The sequence below is a fragment of the Apium graveolens genome, chromosome 8 (genome assembly GCF_009905375.1).
Source record: "Apium graveolens cultivar Ventura chromosome 8, ASM990537v1, whole genome shotgun sequence".
Taxonomy (NCBI): Eukaryota; Viridiplantae; Streptophyta; class Magnoliopsida; order Apiales; family Apiaceae; genus Apium; species Apium graveolens.
Window position 1 is genome coordinate 87,947,216 of NC_133654.1, and position 16,355 is coordinate 87,963,570.

General features: G+C 40.7%; 1 non-coding gene across 1 annotated transcript; it reads left to right on the plus strand.

Moving 5' to 3' along the window:
• Positions 1–15,189: 15,189 nt before the first annotated feature.
• Positions 15,190–15,296, plus strand: LOC141681515 (small nucleolar RNA R71). The gene has a single exon (XR_012558944.1). It is a non-coding gene; the product is annotated as a small nucleolar RNA R71 (small nucleolar RNA).
• The last annotated feature ends 1,059 nt before the right edge of the window (positions 15,297–16,355 follow it).

Consider the following 16,355-nt stretch of genomic DNA (forward strand, 5'->3'; position numbering starts at 1 on the left):
TGGAAGCCTTAGGGAGCCTTAATCTAACCTCCTACAAGCTTGATCTTTCCAAAGAAATCAAGAACACAAAGTTAGGTTTGAAGTTTCTAAAAGTCAGATTGAAAGAACTGTCAAAACGAGGGTCTTACCGTGCTTATTGGACGAGACTTGTGAACAAGAGTTGTAGGCCATCTCAATGCCTTTCCAAAGAGCTATAGAACATACTATTTGAGTGAGTATGAAGGAGATATGGTAGTTTGAAGTTGCTGCTCTGGTTTTGGCCGAAGCTTTTGTTCTTGGAAAGCAAAAGTCAACTTCTAATTTGTGTTTGTGATTTGTTTTGCCTTAGATGGTGTTTTGTTTTTTGTTTTGATTAATTAACCTTTTAACCATGGTAAATTTTGTGTGGTTTATAATCAACCAACACTTCCTTCCCTTTTGGTCATGCTTATGTCATCTGCTTATGTCATTGTACACTTGTTTCCTCTTGTTGTGTGATGACATCATCGTCCACTAACCTCTTTGATTAACCATTAATTACTTGGCTAATGACCACTGATCTGTTATACGGTTCGCTTAACTTTCTTTCTCGTTTATTATTTGAGGGATCATACCGGGATCTTATTACTTGGGTTCCCCTAAACCTTTCTCAATATTTTATATTCTTTTATGATCCTCTTATAATCCTTGAATTAAATCCTTTTAATCATGTTACCTTATACTCAATTCTTTCGGTTATCTGGTGATTTTCGGGAAAAATCAAAGTGTTAAAATTGGATTCGACGATCTTACATACACTTATTTACTTTATGGAATACTAATACGATCTTGAATTCCATAACAGTACTCTATATAGCGTGGTCTGATAATTTTCCTTAATCAGCATCATCAGCAAAAGTTACTATTCATCCGTGTTTCAAAAATTCCAAAAATTGGGGTATTACAACCGGGGACAAACCGAATCTAAGACACATTCAGATATGGGGTTGTTTAACACATGTGCTGAACAAGAAAGCGACTAAGTTAGAATCTCGTACAGAAGTAAGGCTGTTTGTAGCTACCCCATGGGAATGAAAGGTTATTTATTTTATAGTATGAAGAATTGGGATGTCATTGTAGCACAATGCTAGATTCTTAGAGCAAGACTATATAATGAATCACAAACCCAAGAGTAGTGTCGTTTTAGAGGAATAGTGGGAGGGACAGATAATACCCATAAACCTATAGTACAAGTAGAACATCCACAACAAAATGCACAGCCTGTCTGTAATACCGCACCAGTGCCTCAATGTAGTGGGAGGGTTGTTCAACTGCCTGATAGATTCATATTTTTGGGAGAGTCTTCGGACTTCGTCTCTGGTAAAAATGATGATGATCCCCGGACATACGAAGATGCATGTAAGACAAAGTGCAGATCTTTGGCAAAGGCAATGGAATCTGAGATGGAATCAATGTATTCTAATCAGGTCTGGGAGCTCGTGGAACCACCTAAAGGTATAAAAACCTATTGGATGTAAGTGGATCTACAAGAAAAAAAGGGGATCATATAAAAGGTGAAAGCCTGGAAAGAAAGACTTGTTGCGAAAGGGTATACTCGGAAAGAAGGTATCGATTATGAGGAAACCTTTCGCCAGTGGTCATGCTTAAGTCAATCCATATTTTTTTATCTATAGCAGCTCATCTCGATTATGAGATTTGGAAAATGGATGTCAAGACAACTTTCCTTAATGGAAGTATTGAAGAAACCATCTATATGCAGCAACCAGAGGGATTCATTAAGGAAGGCCAAGAGCATCTTGTATGTAAGCTTAAGAGGTCTATTTATGGACTTAAACAAGCTTCTAGGTATTGGAACATTCATTTTGTCCAGGATATCCAGTCGTATGGATTTGATCAAAGTCCAAGCGAAGCATGCGTGTATAAGAGATGTGAGGGAAATGCAGTGGATTTTCTAGTGCTATATGTTGATGACATTTTACTCATTGGAAACAATATTAAGATGTTGTCTTCAATAAGGCATGGTTGTTCAAACAATTGGAAATGAAGGACTTAGGTGAAGCAAACATACATCCTGGGTACAAAGTTATAAGAGATCACAAGAAAAGGATGTTGGCTTTATCTCAGGAGCCTACTATATGACATATTAGCTCATTTTAACATGCATGACTCTAAGAAGGGGAATTTACCTTTCAGATATAGAGTTTCTCTATCAAAGAGTCAGTGCCCTTCGACACCTAAGGAGATAGAGAACATGAAGGCAGTTCCTTATGCTTCGGCATGTGGAAGCCTAATGTATGCTATGTAGTCGAGGCCCAATATCTATTTTTCCGTGGGCATGGTTAGCCGATACCATTCAAACCCAGGACATGAACATTGGAGTGCAGAAAACAATACTCAAGTACCTGCGTAGGACTAAGGAGTATATGTTAGTTTACAAGTCCTCAGATTTTTTGCCTCTGGGATATACCGATTCAGATTTCCAGACAGATAATGATAAGAGAGGCCTCGGGATATGTTTTTACTTTGGGAGGTGGATCCGTAATATGGAGGAGTGTGAAGCAGAAATGCATTACAGACTCAACCATGGAATTTGAGCATGTGGCAGCCTCTGAGGCAGCCAAGAGGCTATATGGTTTTCGAAACTTCCTGCTAAATTTGGATATATTCCTAATTTTCCATGGTAATCACGATTTATTGTCATAATACTGGTGCTGTGGCGAATACCAAGGAGCCACGGGCCCATAAGGCAGCAAAAACACATAGAGCATAGTATCACCTCATACGGCAGTTCGTTAAGAGATGATATATTATTGGCTGATATAACATCAAAGGATAACGAGTTACCTTTCACGAAGAGCTTACCACCTAAGGCTTTTCAGGAGCACGTGGAAGCGATAGGAGTCAGATACTTGGTCACATAGTTATATAGGTTGTAGTGGATTGTTTGTACAAAATACTGATATACTCAATAAATAGCTTGAGTATAAGTGGTAGATTGTTAGGGTTTATATTGAACTATTCATTTGAAGTATATACTATTATAATAATTATTTGAGAATCTTGAATGCATGTTTTCACATTGTCTGTATATTACATATTGTAGAAAATCTAGTATCGAATGGGATAGCAGAAGATTAGATTATCAAACTTATAATATAATAAATGTTCACAGTCTGAGTGGTGTTAGACAAACCACTGGAACGACTGAAGTATTATTTAGAAACAGTACATCTTGACTATTGAATAATACTTGTACTTCGTGTATATTGAACGTGATCAAAATAGTAGAATTGTTTTTTATTCTGACAATAAAAAAGAACTAAGATTCTATGATTTATTATTGCTTAGGTTTTTATCCGGATATAGTGATTGACACTTGTATTAATGCACATGCCTTGATTCATACATTAAGTAATTTTTTAAATTGCGAATTTATGTATTGTGCAATGATATATATAAAGAGTGGGATATTAACTATAAAAGGAAACCCTGTCCGAAAAATATATTCGGGTGATGATGTCCTCTTTAAAACTTATAAAGATAATTATGCTTTAGTCCTGTAGGCAGATTTTTTTTATTGCATAATAAGGTTGAGTGGATGATCAAGGATAAAAGATATTGATTAATTAATTGTCAGAAATTAAATTAATCAATGGACATGCAATATCTTAAACATGGGGAGTTTAATAAGCAACTAATATGGGAGCAGAATTAAATGATTAATTTACGGAATTAGGAAAGGTAGTGCAAATATTAATTCTTTAGTGGATTGAATTAATATTTAATGATATTGGGCTTGACCCAGAATGTCATTGGAAGGGCCCGACCTAATGGTCCTTGATCCCCACTATAGCCTATAAATATTCTCATTCTCCTAAAGCTAGGCAGACACAAAAAAAAAATGAAATCAGATCATAGGGTTTGAGAGAGGCAACCATTTTTCTCAAGGAGCCAGCTAGGGTTTTGGATTTTCGGAGCTTTAAGGAGAGGCATACCTTGGGAGATCGAAGACCATACTTCGTCCAAGGAGAATCAGGGAATACAATAAAAGACGTGGACTTGAATCGCTTGCGTCGTAGCGATTAAGGTTAATATTCTGTTCATACTATTTTAGATATATCATAAAATGCAGGGCCGAGATTCTATTGTTCCAACAATGATAACATTTGCTAGCCACTCAGGATAGTCAACCTTATTTATCATCCCAGCCTTCATAATCCTGTCAACTTCATCGTTAATTATCTTGTTTCTCTCCGACGTTAATTTCCTTCTTTTCTGTTGAACAATAGCTAGGATCAACATTTAACTTGTGCGTGGTAACATTTGGGTCTATCCCTGTTATGTCATCATGTTCCCACGTGTATGCTTCCAATCTCGTAGTCAAAAATTCACCAAATTTGCCTCAATTATTGGTGACAGGTCTTCTCCTATTAGCACTTTCTTGTCTCCCATCTTTAGATCAACCTCATCCAATTTCTCGGGTCCTGTGACTTTGGCCACAGGTGTCTCATTCCCAGATTTTGGGTAGTTGGTTTCAAACATGTCTTGTAACATTTACGTGCCATATCTTGATCCCCTCGTATCTCCTGAGCTCCCCATGGTGTTGGAAATTTAAGAACTTGATGATATGTCGACGATACAGCTTTCAAATTATGAATCCAAGGCCTTCCCTTGATTATGTTGTATGTCGAATCGACGTCCATTATGCAGAATTTCTCCAACTACGTAGGCAATATGATCTCACCTAACGTACGCTTGGTTTCTCCACTAAATCCCACAAATGTTATCGATTTCTTAATCATGTCACTTTCTGCCAAACTGATTTATTTTACGTGCTCAATATCATGATGTTGGCAGTGCCCTCGTTGTCAACTAATATTCTTTGATCAGGTAGTTCCCGACAGGGAGTGAAATGACAAGTCCATCTTGTTGTGGTTCTCGAATACTTCTTTTATCTGACTCGTTAAACATCAAAGATGGTAGAGTATACTACTCCTACCTGAGTAACTCGTATGTATATCTCTCTAGCCACCCTTTTAGCTTGTGAGTATAGACTCACACACTTCAGAACCACCTGTAATAAAGTTAATTACTTTGTGATGTGGTGGTGGTGGTTGTCTTACTGGTGTCATGTTATCTCCATTGGGTGAATTGTCTCTCCTGACGTAAGATGCTTCCTTGGATGTCATAAACTCAGTTAAATATCCCTTCTTGGTCAAAAATTGTAGCTCATTTCGTAAAGCCACACAACCATAAGCTTTATGTCCGTAATTTCCATGGTAATCATACCATAATTTAGAATCTGAATTCGCCTTAGGCTTGTTGCTCTTCATTGGCCTTTGACTATATCTCCCAAATTGATGAACTCCTTCATCATGGATGAAGGTGTTATCGTGAAACCGTAGCTATCGTACATAGGTGGCATATTAGGGTCCTTCCTGCAATCACTACTTTCCTCATTTCTCCAGTCATTACATTCTCGCGTTGTGTTAACATAAACTTCATCCCTAGAAGCCCTCGAATAGGGTTTGTATTCCCTAGACCTTGGTGTTGTAATCTTTCTCGAAGGCCTGTAATATTTTTCATCATCCTCCCTCATGTCTTCTTCCAATCTTACTTGTGCCATAACTTTAGCTTGTACGTCATCCATAATTCTACACGGGTATTCTGTCAGTTCTTTATAAAGTGGAGATTCCCTCTCTAAACTCATTTTGAAAGCCTCAATGGCTGTGGGTACGTCGCAGTTAGTAATGGTCACCTTCTCTCTATTGAATCGTGTCAAATAGTCATAATGGCTCTCTATGTCGTTGCACAATCTTGTCAAATCACTGATGGTCTTATCAAACACTCTGCTACTAGAAAATTGATGTTAAATGCGTCTTCGAGGTTGGCAAACGTTGATACTCATGTATGGAAGATTCACGAACCATTATAAGGATGGTCCTGATAATATAGAACCAAAGCCCTTGCACATGCAAGCTTTCAAGTCACGTGTGATAGGTACCGTAAACATTCTTAGCTTATATTATGCGATGTGTTCCAATGGATCACTGGTACCATCATATGGCCTCATTTACGACACCGTGAAGCGTTTTGGTATCTCTACCAAAGCGATGTTATCATGAAAAGGTGAATCACATAGCTCACATGGGTCGCCTTCTATAATGGTTTCGGGACACCAGGGATTCTTTCAATTAAGTCCCTCACTTCCTGTAATTCTCTTTTGAATTCCTCTGCAATTTGGTTTGGGCCTTTGTTAGGGCGAAACACGCGCTAATATTCACGCAAGTATACGCGTTCGCAAGTAATATAGAATACTTTCTAGTTCATTCCCAGAGAATCAGACTAAATTATTGTCTAATTTAAACTCACTCACCAATGTATGATTACTTCTCAATGTTAAGACACTAACACTTAAAATTGTTGATTAAATATTAACTATAATTAACTACTTAATTAATCACTTAACTAACACTTCAATTTATCAATAATAAAACACTCATGAGATCACAACTTCATTATTACTTCCTTCTATAGCCATTGTTATTACCTTTAGCATGTGACAGTGATGATATAATCGAATAACACGAAACTGATAAAAGCCAACTTTCATTGTACTAATACCATTCTACCAAGCATCCACAATTAAGATAGAAGTTGAATAGTCATCAATTATGTTGAGTTCCATATGTCTACAGAAATTGACAACACAACGATTTAAGCACAAGTTATTCCTTTTGATTACATAGGCAAATAAAACTGTTAGAGTTACCCACTAATCATGCACAACGTACATGAACCTATGCTAGCATGGCAAGTTCTAAATCTCAAGATCCACCGTCGCTTCACAAGAGATTAACACCCTATCTTATATGTTCGCGACGCACATAAGACGAATACGCACAACCAATACTAGATATCATGCAATCATCACACACTAAAGTATTAAACAATTAACTAAAGAATTCCATAATAAATCCATTGCAACCCCATGATCACGATTAGCCCATAATAGCACTTATCGTCATCATGGGTTCATATGAAATCATGATAAACAAACACAAGAAAATAATAACTAAACTAATTATATTAAAACAGAGTACGTCACAAGAGTAAATAAGTTAAAGCAAGAAAACTAGCATCCAACGTTACAACGAAACAAGAATCACAAGAAATATGCTTCCTCTTCGTTGCGGTGTGCTAAATCGGTCTTCTTCCTTATCTCCTTCGCTCCTTGCGTAAAACACAATCTTCTTCAATCCACACTTGTGAAAACGTCTCAAATCTACTTATATAATAGTCCCATAAAACTCAGATTACATAGAAGTGGAAAAAACAGAAGTAGAAGTCCTAAAATAATTTGTTTTTCCCGACCCTGCGGGCCGCTCAGCATAGCTGAGCGGGCGCTCAGCTTGCTGCGCGGCCGCTCAGCAATGCTGAGCGGGCGCTCAGACCTCTACTGGAAAAATCTGATTTTGCTCCGTTTCTTCGCCGTAATCTGCCCGTTTCTTCCTCTCGCAATGGTGAACACATGCCAAGGCTTATTCTTGATGATTCCTCCCCCGAAATGCAACTAAAACCCTGAAATGCATAAACACTAGAAAAAGCATCAAATACACAAAATACTTGATTTCAAGACACCAATTTAAGCCATTTTAAGACGTTCTAAGTGGTATAAAATGCCACTTATCACACCCCCAAACTTAAATCGATGATTGTCCTCAAGCGTCACAGACTCAAAAACAAATAAAAACATGCATGAATGCAATCTATATGAAAATGCAGCGATCCCCCTTACTACAATTAACCAACCAAATTGCCACATCTCAACGAATGCAGTTAGACAACTAAAGATCAATAAACTCATGCAAACGGACATACAGCCAGAAACGTGGTGTGTGCAAATGCTTAACAGATATGCTTCGGAACTAGACCAATTACTATGACTAGACTATCCTCAAGGCAATCCTACGATTATACAAAGAATAAAAATTCTAGGCACAAAGTGATATACAACACTACAAGAACTCTGGAGCTTATACGGAATCGTGCTTTTATTTACAACTCAAATGCTTATTTGACCGTGCAATGAGTGAGGTCCACAAAAGACTTATACAATGGTATCCATGTAACGAGCGTTAGGTTAGCGGATCCCAGACTCTAAAAGCCTTAGGTCACTAGGCACAAAGTCCCCTAAGAACTTAATAACTCGAATACCAAAGAGCCCACTCTTGATCAATTATGCAATTTTTTTTTTAATAACTTCTGAGCAAGTGCGTTTCGCTCCATCTTGCTCAACCCTAGACTACTCGCACCATATGCGAGCCGGCTACTAGCCATTTGACGCCTAGCCACAACTAGCAACAACTTCCATATTTTTTTCTCCAAAATTTTTCTTTTTCATGCCTTTATCACTAAGAACCTATAATCGAATTCTAAGCATAATAAGTAGATTGACCTTGAAAACAACCAAATCATAACAACAATCTAGCCCTTACGCATTCTCTAAGACTTAGTGGACTTACAATTGTTTCTAGCATGCATATCAACCTACACAACTTAATATCACTTTAATGCTATCACTACACTCGCATCAATATCACAATTCAGTCGATAAATCATTGCAAAAGGGATCATGGTAAATGCATGAGCTACATGACATTCATAACAAAAAAAAACTATATGGCATAAATTATGCAACTATATGAACTAAACTATCATGAATATGCAACTAATGACACACACATATTCCTTAACTACCACCCCCAAACTAAAAATCTTCACTGTCCTCAGTGAAAGTAGTAGAAAGGAACACAGGGTATACCTACTCGGAGTCATCATCATCACCCTCAGTGGGTGGAGTATCAGGGGCGGGTATGCAGAGTCCTCACCAAAAACTGGCCACTGGATATCAGCTCCAAGGCCTCGAAAAGCAGTCCCTAACGCAAGGGTGAGCTCCTGAGCAAACCTGCTCTGCGTCTCATACATGGCATCCATCCGCCGTGAAAGCCTCCTATACTGGGCATCAACCATCCCAGCACCCTCCTGAGCTCTCGAAGAACCAGCCTCATCACGCCCTGGCCTAGCCATAGTAGCACCTCGTGCTGGACGCCCTCCTGGAAGACGATAACCCAGCCCATGCTCCTCAGGCTCACCACCGGTCCACTCCTGCATCCCATTCAGAGTGCCAGAATCAATCGGAGCTGCTGGCAACTGCAACTGCTCATGAGCCGGCCAGTTCACTCCCACTGCTCGGCATAGCTTCGTAACCGTAGATGCATAAGGGATGTTCATATGCTTCGCTCCCCTCAAAAACTTCAGAATTCCTTGGTAGATAAACTCACCAAGGTCCACATAGTATTCCTCATTCAGAATTCCCCACAACAACTGTGCTCTCTCAACTGTGACCTCGTGTGCATGCGAAGAAGGCAAAATATTAGCACAAATAAATGCATTCCATGCACGGGCATACCTGTTCATGGCGATCGCCGGAAAGTGACGATACTCATTAGTGCCGGTCCTGCAGGTCCAAACTGTGCCCGGTCGACAGAGAGTCGCACAAATCAAATCCAAGTCAAAATCCTCAGCAGTCTTTTCATTCCAGTTTCCTCCTCGGGCTTCCTCTCTCGCTGTCCAATCACACGGTGAATCGCCGCAGGATGATAATCAACCGTCAGCCCACGGACCACAGAAAACCCATTCTTTTCGGCCTTCGCGTTCGCGTAGAACTCGCGAACAACGCTCATCGGTACCGCTTCGGGTGACTCACAAAAAGCTATCCACCCCTTCTCTGCAATCATGGGCAGCAACTCACCATCCCTCCCCGATGGTAAAAACCCCCTCCTTCAGAATCGGCTTCCCCAACAGCCTAGTGTACTCCTCCTCGCGGCTCTGTCAGTTAACCGAGGCCTTGCAGCAGTACCCCTCGATGAATCAGCAGTAGGAACTGTGCTGCTGTCAATAGTGCGTGCTCTCTTGGGTGCCATTGATTCGTGAATAAAAGTGTGTAAGAACTGATTTTTGATGTTTGTGAGAGGGTTTAAGTGTAGGAAGTTTTGTGGGAGATATGTAGGATAGGTGTATGTATATATAGGGTGTGGATTAGATTAGGGTTTGGGAATTAAGGGTAAAATGATGGGGTAGTGGGAACAAATCGTGGGTTTATGGGCTAAAACTGTTTTTGTGTTTTTTTTTTTTTTTGAACTGTAAAAAAAATTCTGGTACTCGACCCCTGAGCGGTCGCTCAGCAAAACTGAGCGGGCGCTCAGCTTGCTGCGCGGTCAGCAACCCTGAGCGGGCGCTCAGCTTGCTGCGCGGTCGCTCAGCAAAGCTGAGCGGGCGCTCAGGGGGTCACTGGAATTTTTTTTTTCAGCCCCTGTTTTCTGATTTTTTTGTGTTTTTGGATAGGTTATTAACTTCTAAGGGTTCCTGTAACAACAATTCATGGGTTGCCTCCCACGCAGCGCTTCTTTTTCGTCATTAGCTTGACGTTTCGTACCCTTCTCAAGTAGTCAACAAAATGGCACTAACCACTTCTCGGTTTGCCATGTCCCCATAGTAGTGCTTCAACCGCTGACCGTTAACCTTGAATGCTTGGTCCGGATCATTCTCAAAAATTTCCACCGCTCCATGTGGAAACACAGTTTTGACAATAAAAGGTCCAGACCACCTTGATTTCAACTTCCCAGGAAAAAGTCGGAGCCGAGAGTTGAATAAGAGAACTTGTTGCCCTGGCACAAATAACTTTGGATGTAGCTTCCTATCGTGCCACCTCTTCACCTTTTCCTTATACATTTTGTTATTTTCGTACGCTTGAAGTCGAAATTCATCAAGTTCATTAAGCTGAAGCATTCTTTTCTTACCAGCTGCATCTAAATCCAGGTTCAACTTCTTCAATGCCCAGTAGGCCTTATGCTCAAGCTCCGCAGGTAGATGACATCCCTTACCGTACACCAACTGAAATGGTGACATCCCAAGTGGAGTTTTGTATGCTGTTCTGTAAGCCCAAACAGCTTCATCGAGCTTTAAAGACCAATCCTTCCTTGACGGACAAACAACCTTCTCTAGAATGCGCTTTATCTCTTGTTAGACACTTCCGCTTGACCATTTGTTTGCGGATGATAGGCAGTAGCTACTCGATGATTCACATTATAACGCTGCATCATAGAAGTGAACTTACGGTTGCAAAAATGCGATCTTCATCACTTATGATTACCCGAGGTGTTCCAAACCTTGTGAAAATTTGCTTATGAAGAAAATTTAGCACTGCCTTTGCATCATTTGTCGGTAAAGCTTTAACTTCGACCCATTTTGAGACATAATCGACTGCCAGCAAGATGTACTGATTATTGCAAGACGAGATAAAAGGCCCCATGAAATCGATTCCCCACACATCAAAGACCTCGACTTCAAGCATCACATTTAATGGCATCTCATCCTTCTTGACAAATTTCCCACTCTTTGGCAACGATCACACCTTAAAACAAACTGATGAGCATCCTTGAACAAAGTAGGCCAAAAAAAACCTGCTTGCAGAATACGAGCTGCCGTCTTCTCACCACCATAGTGTCCACCATAAACCGTGGAATGGCAGTCTCGTAATATCCCCTCCGTCTCACAGAACGGGATACATCTCCTGATGATCTGGTCAGCTCCCTGTCTAAACAAATATGGTTCATCCCACATATACCACTTCACCACATGCAGAAACTTCTTCTTTTGAGCGATGTCAAATTAGGAGGCATTATATTGCTGACGAGATAGTTTACAATATCTGCAAACCATGGTTCTTCCTCCTGAATTGCAAACAACTGCTCATCCGGAAAAGATTCATTGATTAACGTCCTATCTGTGAAGTAGAATCGGGATTCTCCAATCTAGAGAGATGGTCAGCTACTTGATTCTCAGTACCTTTTCTATCTTTGATCTCTAACTCAAATTCCTGAAGTAAAAGCACCCAACGAATGAGTCTCGGCTTCGAATCCTTCTTGGAAACCAGATAGCGAATAGCGCATGATCAGTGAATACTGTTACTTTCGTACCAAGCAGATAAGATCGAAATTTCTCAAAACCAAAGACTATAGCCAAAAGCTCCTTCTCAGTAGTGGTGTAGTTCAATTGGGCACCATTTAAAGTCTTACTCGCATAGTAGACCACATGGAAGAGGTTTTTCTTGCGCTGTCCCAGAACTGCACCTACCGCATAATCACTCGCATCACACATCATCTCAAACGGTTCTGTCCAATCTGGTGCTGTAATAACTGGTGCAGTGATCAAACTCTTCTTGAGAGTCTCGAATGCTGCCAAACATTCATCATCAAATTTGAAACACATCTTTCTCAAGCAAATTGCACAACGGCTTAGATATCTTTGAAAAGTCCTTGATGAATCGCCGATAAAAACCCGCATGACCAAGAAAACTACGGATTCCTTTCACAGAATTAGGTGGGGGAAGATTTTCAATGACTCCCACCTTGGCCTTGTCCACCTCCAGACCTTGCTAGAGACCTTATGCCCAAGGATAATGCCTTCACGCACCATAAAATGACATTTCTCCCAATTGAGCACCAAATTAGTTTCCACGCATCTTTTGAGTACGGCGCGCAGATTATTCAAACATTCATCATATGATGTCCAAAGACGGAGAAGTCCATGAACACTTCGACGTTATTTCCAATCATGTCAGAGAATATAGCCATCATACATCTCTGAAAGTGGCCGGGGCGCCACATAACCCAAACAAAACTCTGCGAAAAGCAAACGTGCCAAATGGACAAGTGAAGGTAGTCTTTTCCTGATCCTCTGGTGCAATACAAATCTGATTATACCCGGAATAACCATCCAGAAGACAAAAATACTCATGACCCGCCAATCTGTCAAGCATCTGATCAATAAATGGAAGAGGGAAGTGATCCTTCCTTGTGGCTTTGTTCAATTTTCTATAATCCATGCATACTCTCCATCCTGTAACTTCGAGTAGGGATGAGCTCATTCTTTTCATTTGCGACCACAGTGATACCTTTCTTAGGTACACATTGTACGGGGCTCACCCACGAGCTGTCAGAAATAGGATAAATGATGCCTGCATCAGCCATTTCAGAATTTCTTTCTTCACCACTTCCTTCATGATGGGATTCAGTCTTCGCTGCTATTCCACAGTTGGCTTACTACCTTCCTCTAGCAGAATTTTATGCATACAATATGAAGGACTTATCCCCTTGATGTCTGCTATGGTCCATCCTATAGCCGATTTGAATTCTCTCAAAATCCTTAAGAGCTTGTCTTCCTCACTACCTGAAAGGTCAGATGAAATAATAACAGGTAACGTAGATGAATCACCTAAAAAAGCATACCTCAAGTTCAGGTAATGGCTTGAGCTCCAAGGTAGGTGCTTCCTCTATTGATGGTTTGAGCTTCCCTTCAGCATTCTTAAGGTCAGAAGTACCAAGAGATTCAAATGGTATGTCCAGCTTTCGCTTCCAGGGAGAAGCGTTCAGATATTGTAATTGCTCGTTGCATCTTCATCATCGCTGTCAAAATCCCCCACTAAGGCCTTTTCCAATGCATCAGACATTAGCATGTGATCGAGTTCCGAAGTAACCGCAGAATCAATCACATCCAATTTTAAGCACTCCTCATCTTCTGTAGGGAATTTCATTGCCTTGAATACGTTGAAGGTCACATCCTGATCTTGGACCCGCATAGTAAGTTCACCTTTTTGCACATCTATCAAGGTACGGCCAGTAGCCAAGAAAGGCCTTCCCAAGATTATGGGAATCTTCTTATCTTCCTCAAAATCCAGAATAACAAAATCTGCAGGAAAGAAGAGCTTATCCACCTTGACGAGCACATCCTCAACTATGCCCCTTGGGTAAGTAATGGAACGGTCAGCCAATTGTAGCGACATGTATGTGGGTTTTGGATCAGGCAGATCCAGCTTTTTAAAGATCGACAACGGCATCAGATTAATGCTTGCTCCCAAATCACAAAGGCACTTGTCAAAAGTCAGATTGCCAATGGTGCAAGGAATGGTGAAGCTTCCTGGATCTTTCAGTTTTGGTGGTAACTTTTGCTGCAGAACAGCGCTGCATTCTTCCGTGAGAGCAACGGTTTCAAGGTCATCCAGTTTCACCTTCCTTGAAAGAATAGTCTTCATAAACTTCGCATAACTAGGCATTTGTTCCAGAGCCTCAGCGAAAGGTATATTGATGTGAAGTTTCTTGAACACCTCCAGAAACTTCCCGAACTGTCTATCCAGCTTTTGTTGCTGCAATCTCTTAGGAAAAGGTGGTGGAGGATAGAGCTGTTTCTCCCTGTATTAGCCTCAGGCAGAGTGTGTCAACAGTAGTCTTCCTTGGTTCCGCCGCTTTCTCCTTTTGCTTAGATTCTTCATCTCTAATTTCAGCTTCTACTTCTTTTGCCTTTTCAGCATCAGCCACTTTTCCAGACCTTAAGGTAATAGCCTTGACTTGCTCTTTAGCTTCCTTCCTGCCTGGTACTTCCGTGTCACTGGGAAGAGTGCCAGGTTGACGATTGAGCACTGCATTGGCTAATTGACCGATTTGATTTTCCAAGGTCTTGATAGAAACCGCCTGACTCTTGCACAACAGCTTAAGTTCCTCAAAATCAGCACTAGTAGGTGCAGCTGTACTTCCCTGTTGAGGATATGATTGCCTTGTAGCATACTGGTGGTTGCTGGAATCCAGGTGGGTTAAACTGTTTACTCACTCCTTGCTGATATGGTGGCTGAATAGCATTCTGATTATTCCCCCAGCTGAAATTTGGATGATTTCTGTTGTTAGGATGATAGGTCGCTGGCACAGGCTGCTGTTGTGCTGATAATTATTCACATACTGAACAGATTCGTTGACAAGAGAACACTGATCCGTAGCATGAGAACCTGCACAAAGCTCACAAACCATAGCTATTTGATTAACTCCATATGTAGCCAGAGAATCAACCTTCATTGATAGCGCTTGGAGCTGGGCTGCAATAGCGGTGGCTGCATCAACTTCCAGAATACCTGCTACCTTGCCTGACGTCATCCTCTGAGTTGGGTTTTGATGCTCATTTGCAGCCATCGTCTCTATAAGATTATACGCCTCAGTATAGCTTTTAGCCCATAAGGCGCCTCCAGCTGCTGCATCGAGCATGGGCCGAGATTGGGCCCCCAAACCATTATAGAAACCAGTGATCACCATCCAATCCGGCATTCCATGATGTGGACATTTTCTCAACATTTCCTTGTAGCGTTCCCAAGCCTCGCACATAGATTCTGTAGGTTGCTGCGCAAACTGAGTAAGAGCACTCCTCATAGCAGCAGTCTTTGCCATCGGATAAAACTTCACCAGAAACTTTTGCGCAAGATCTTGCCACGTAGTGATGGACCCAGCTGGTTCAGAATGTAACCAGTCTTTAGCCTTGTCCCTCAGTGAGAATGGGAAAAGCCTCAACTTGATAGCCTCATCAGTCACGCCATTATACTTAAAAGTGCTGCAGATCTCGACAAAATTCCTTATGTGCATGTTGGGGTCTTCAGTTGCCGCTCCTCCAAAAGAAACAGAATTCTGCACCATCTGAATAGTGCCGGCTTGATTTCAAAGGTGTTAGCTTGAATAGCCGGATGAAGGATGCTTGACTGAATGTCATCAATTTTAGGCCGAGAAAAATCCATAAGAGCTGGATCAGCTTGAACAATGATCTCCCTGTTTACTGGTTCTTTCTGCTCAGTTCCTGAATCCGAATCCTCAAAATCTAACTCCGGAATATCAAGAACTTCGTCTGTCTCCTCAGCTGTATCTAAAGTCCTCTTGCGAGCACGAGAACGAGTTTGCATAAACGCTTGCTAAAGTACCTGAAACACAACCGGAAAAAATAAGTAACTACTACGTCCTAATCACTGAGTCCTAATGACCAATGATGGTAAGTACATAAACTAAACAAATACGCCGAGTCCCCGCGGCGCCAAAAACTTGTTAGGGCGAAAACACGCGCTAATATTCACGCAAGTATACGCGTTCGCAAGTAATATAGAATACTTTCTAGTTCGTTCCCAGAGACTCAGACTAAATTATTGTCTAATTAAACTCACTCACCAATGTATGATTACTTCTCAATATTAAGACACTAACACTTAAAATTGTTGATTAAATATTAACTACAATTAACTACTTAATTAACCACTTAAAACACTTCAATTTATCAATAATAAAACACTCATGAGATCACAACTTCATTATTACTTCCTTTATAGCCATTGTTATTACCTTTAGCATGTGACAGTGATGATATTAATCGAATAACACGAAACTGATAAAAGCCAACTTTCATTGTACTAATACCATTCTACCAAGCATCCACAATTAAGATAGAAGTTG